This window comes from Lithobates pipiens, unplaced genomic scaffold (assembly GCF_037356315.1).
Source record: "Lithobates pipiens isolate NorthernLeopardFrog02 unplaced genomic scaffold, aLitPip1_a1.2 Scaffold_19, whole genome shotgun sequence".
In the NCBI taxonomy this organism is placed as follows: domain Eukaryota; kingdom Metazoa; phylum Chordata; class Amphibia; order Anura; family Ranidae; genus Lithobates; species Lithobates pipiens.
This window is the reverse complement of record NW_027507764.1, coordinates 175,883,395-175,889,046: the sequence shown is the minus strand read 5'-3', so window position 1 is coordinate 175,889,046 and position 5,652 is coordinate 175,883,395.

Here is a 5,652-nt window from a genome sequence, read left to right as displayed (position 1 = left end):
ATGCTTTGCAGCAGGGCTTATTCCTGCACTACAACTAGAGTATATGGGAGAGGTTGCAGTGTCGTGGCACCAGCACCAGTGCCTGAGGTCCAATTTTTCAGCCCCTGTTTAACAGGGGCGTTTAATTACAATTTTTGATGCAATGCTTTGCAGCAGGGCTCATTCCTGCACTACAACTAGAGTATATGGGAGAGGTTGCAGTGTCGTGGCACCAGCACCAGTGCCTAAGGCCCAATTTTTCAGCCCCTGTTTAACAGGGGCATGTATTTACAATTCTTGATATAATATTTCACAGCAGGGCCCGTTCCTGTGCCCACCGAGAGTAACTGTGAGGACTTATAGTGTTGTGGCACCAGCACCACAACCACCAAAGGCCCAATTTTTCTACCACTGTTCAACAATGGCATGCAATTACAATTCTTGATATAATCGTTCACAGCAGGGCACTCCAGCGCCCACCAAGAGTCACTTTGAGGGCTTACAATGTTGTGGCAACACCAACACCTTGTTCCGCCATTTCTGCAGAGCATATAGGGCAGACCCCTACTTTCAAACATCCAACTTACAAACGTCTGCTACTCGCAAACAGAAAGAGACAACAGGAAGTGAGATGAAAAAAAGACGGATGGCAAAACAAATTATACAGGGGTGATAACCCTTCCCTATGTTTTCCAAAAAGCTTAAAAATAGATTTTTTGACTGGAGCTACACTTTAAAAATGTACCAGTTCAAAATTACAAACAGATTCTACTGAACACAACAAACCTACACAGTCCTTGTCTTGTTTGCACCGCCTGTATTCTGCTGTTCTGAATATATAGGGCCTGGGGGCCCCACGTCTTTCCTTTTTTTAATATGGGTACGGGGTTCCCCTTAATATCCGTACAAGACCCAAAGGGACTGGTAATGGGTAGGGTGGCTACCCATGCAATTTTTCCTCAATGATTTTCATCCATATTGCCGGAACCAGATATTAAATTAAAACCGCAAGCAGTTTTAAATTACTTTTTTTCCGTTAAATGTCATTTTGTGCAGGGACTGTTCTAAACACGGGAAACATGTGGCACTTCACAGGCATACTATAGTCACCCCCCAGGCATGATATTTAAAGGAAATGGCAAAAATGGCAATTTTTAAAAACATTTTAGGCATTGAATCATGTCCCCTGGGGCAGGAGCCAGGTCCCCAAACCCTTTTTAGGACAGTATCTTGCATATTAGCCATTAAAATTAGCACTTTTTATTTCGAACGTTGGAGTCCCATAGATTTCAATGGGATTCTAAAGTTCGCACGAATTTTCGGTCCTTTCGAAAGTTCTGGTGCGAACCAAACCGGGGGGTGTTCAACTCATCCCTATACATAAGATAAAAGCCAATGTATAGGCAATAATCCTTTCTAAAGTTATAAAGTCACCCCACCAAAGAAGCACTCTGATTTATTGCCTATGTGTGATAGATTGCATTATAGTCAGTAGTGCATGGGAATGGAAGCAGAATAGAAGCTGCTTTGTTTGTGCTGACCTCCCATCAACATGCATCTGAATGGTTTAGGATGGCTCTGGTACAATGAGGATATCACATGAATTGATGCTTTCTATAGGGTCTTAATATTTTGGAAAATATTCAAGAGGAATTGCATAATCAAGCCTTTTTTATTTTTTTACAATTAGTTTAGCTGAAATAACAGGTCTTGGAAAACTGATATAAGTTCTTGCTCTTTCTTAGACAGTTAAAAAATAATTATTTGTAGGTTATACTAAGATTGTAAGCTCAAACGAGCAGGGCCCTCTGATTCCTCCTGTATTTAATTGTTGTGTAATTGTACTGTCTGCCCTAACGTTGTAAAGCACTGCTCAAATTGTTGTCGCTGTATAAATCCTGTATAGTGCTGTTACTAATTAAAATTTTCGTGTTCGATTAATCGATTTTTTTCAAATCGATTAATCGACTAATTTCGATTAATTATAACGCACATGCAGATCCAACTACTTTTAGCTGATCTCCTTGCATTGCAACTCTGCATTAGTCAGTGGTAAATGTGGTATACACTATATACAATCACCCGACACTAGTTAGTTTCCACAATCCATGACTTAACTTCACAGTTCACACAAATACGTTTTAAATTCAAACTGTAGCACTGACGTAAGTAATTTTTTTTTCCACAGTATCGTGACAATCCCTCCACCTCCGGTCTAACTAATCACTCTCACCTTATGGCATGGACCCCTGTGCAAACAGGTGGTCATGCAAGCGGGTATCAAAAGGGTTAACGCGGACCATAAACTTCTCTCATGTCTCCTTAGATCTCAGCAAGGACGCCAGGTCATGGGTAGAAAGAAAAGATCTAAGTGCTCACCACTTAAGTATAAGATTTAATTTGTGTGTTCAAACACAAACTACTCATATAAATATGATAAAAATGCAGCATGTAAAGCCGACAATCGTGTTTGTTCTGTAGGGCAGCAGCTGGTGACGTCATGCGTAGCTCCTCCCCCGTACGTGTTCAATCAAAACTTGGGGGAAGGAGTCTGGTGATGTCGATGTCCATGACGTCAACAGATCTCTGACGGAACTTCCTAAAGACCCGGAATCCGGCAGAGAAATGAGTACCGATCAAAAGAATTTTGATCAATCAAAAAAAGTTAACGATTAATCGAGGAATTCATTTTTAATTTCCACAGCCCTAATATATATATATATATATATATATATATATATATACAGTCATGGCCGAAATTGTTGGCACCCCCAAAAATTACAGAAAAGTATTGCAGTAACACATGTTTTGCTATACACATGTTTATTCTCTTTGTGTGTATTGGAACAAAACAAAAAAAGGAGGAAAAAAAGCAAATTGGACATAATGTCACACAAAATTCCAAAAATTCCAAAAATTCCAAAATTTGGCACCCTTAATTTAATATTTGGTTGCACACCCTTTGGAAAAAATAACTCAAATCAGTCGCTTCCTATAACCATCAATAAGCTTCTTACACCTCTCACCCGGAATTTTGGACCACTCTTCCTTTGCAATCTGCTCCAGGTCTCTCTTATTAGAAGTGTGCCTTTTCTCAACAGCAATTTTAAGATCTCTCCACAGGTGTTCAATGGGATTTAGATCTGGACTCATTGCTGGCCACTTTAGCACTCTCCAGCTCTATGTTGCTATCCATTTCTGGGTGTTTTTGACGTATGTTTTGGGTCATTGTCCTGCTGGAAGACCCAAGATCTCGGACGCTAACCCAGCTTTCTGACACTGGGCACTACAGTGCAACCCAAAATCCTTTGGTAATCCTCAGATTTCATGATGCCTTGCACACATTCAAGGCACCCAGTGCCAGAGGCAGCAAAACAACCCCAAAATATCATCGAACCTCCACCATATTTCACTGTAGGTTCTGTGTTCTTTTCTTTGTAGGCCTCATTCCGTTTCAGTAAACTGTAGAATGATGTGTTTTACCAAAAAGCTCTATCTTGGTCTCATTTGTCCACAAGACGTTTTCCCAGAAGTATTTTGGCTTACTTAAGTACATTTTGGTAAACTGTAGTATTCCTTTTTTATGACTCTGTGTCAGCAGTGGGTCCTCCTGGGTCTCCTGCCATAGCATTTAATTTAATTTAAATGTTGATGGATAGTTTGCGCTGACACTGATGCTCCCTGAGCCTGCAGGACAGCTTGAATTTCTTTGGAACTTGTATGGGGCTGCTTATCCACCATCCGGACTATCCTGCGTTGCAACCTTTCATAAATTTTTCTCTTCAATCCACGCCCAGAGAGATTAGCTACAGTGCCATGGGTTGCAAACTTCTTGATAACACTGCGCACTGTGGACAAAGGCAAATCTAGATTTCTGGATATGGACTTGTAACCTTAAGATTGTTGATAGTTTTCCACCATTTTGCTTCTCAAATCCTCAGACAGTTCTCTTCTCTTCTTTCTGTTGCCCATGCTTAGTGTGGTACACAGAGACACACAATGCAAAGAAGTTAACTTCTCTCCTTTTTATCTGCTTTCAGGTGTGATTTTAAAAGAGCATCACATGCTTGAAACAAACGTGATTATCCACAATTTTGAAAGGGTGGCAAGAATTTTGACCAGCCCATTTTTGGAATTTTGTGTGACATTATGTCCAATTTACTTTTTTCCTCCCTTTTTTTGTTTTGTTCCAATACACACAAAGGCAATAAACATGGGTATAGCAAAACACATGTTACTGCAATACTTTTCTGTGATGCCGCGTACACACGGGCGGACTGTATGGCATACTTAGTCCGGTGAAACACATTTCAGCGGACAATCCGCTGGTGTGTGGGCTTCAGCGGACTTTTTCAGCGTGCAGTCCGGCGTACTAAGAATTTCTTTTTTTTCGAAATTCTGTCCGTCGTACTCGCATTTCGGCGGACAATCCGGCCGTGTGTATGCCAGTCCGCCGTACTTTTGAAATGAGCGGACTTTTCCCGCCCGGAGAAAAGTCCGCTCATTTCGAGCGGGTCTCCAGGTAGGCGGGGCCCGCGAAGGAGACGTCGCTGGCCCCGCCGCCTGGTATGAACTTAAAGGGGAACCCCAACGCCGAAAAAATCGGCGTGGGGGTCCCCCCCAAGTCCACAACAGACCCTTGTCCGAGCACGCTACCCGGCCGGCCAGGAAAGGGGGGTGAGCGAGCGCCCCCCTCCTGAGCCATACCAGGCCGCATGCCCTCAACATGGGGGGGTGCCTTGGGGAAGGGGGGGCCGCGCGGCCCCCCCACCCCAAAGCACCTTGTCCCCATGTTGATGAGGACAGGGGCCTCTTCCCGACAACCCTGGCCGTTGGTTGTCGGGGTCTGCGGGCGGGGGGCTTATCGGAATCCGGGAGCTCCCTTTAATAAGGGGGCCCCCGGATACCGGCCCCCCACCCTATGTGAATGAGTATGGGGTACAATGTACCCCTACCCATTCACCTGTAAAAAAAAAAGTACAAAAAAAAACACAACACACGAGATAAAATACTTTATTGCACAGCTCCGGGGGTCTTCCGTCTTCGGGGGTCTTCTCGCTGGACTCCCCTGCTATCTTCTTGTAGCTCTTTTGCTAGCGGAGGAGTCCGGCTTTCTTCCTCGCCGCAGGCCTCTTCTCCCGACTTCGGGGGTCTTGTCCCCTTCTTCGGTTCTTCTGCCGGGCCACCGCGCCTTCTTATAGCTCTTTTACAGGCGGTGGCCCGGTCTTCTGTCGCCGCCGCCGCCGCCGCCTTCCGTTCTTCTTCTTCTTCTTCTTCTTCTTCTTCTTCTCCAGGAGATGTTGACTCGACGCTCTCTCCGGCCACAATGCCAGGGACGCACTGAGCGGCCACTTATATTGGGACAAGGGGCGGTGTCACATGGCTTTATGTCACATGGGTTGGTGTCACATGGTGACCCCGCCCCTTACGATGTCACAGTCCCCATGTGACATCAACCCATGTGACCAACCCATGTGACATAAAGCCATGTGACACCGCCCCATTGTCCCTATATAAGTGGCCGCGCAGTGCGTCCCTGGCATTCCGGCCGGAGAGATCGTCGAGGCAACATCTCCTGGAGAAGAAGAAGAAGAAGAAGAAGAACGGAAGGCGGCGGCGGCGGCGACAGAAGACCGGGCCACCGCCTGTAAAAGAGCTATAAGAAGGCGCGGT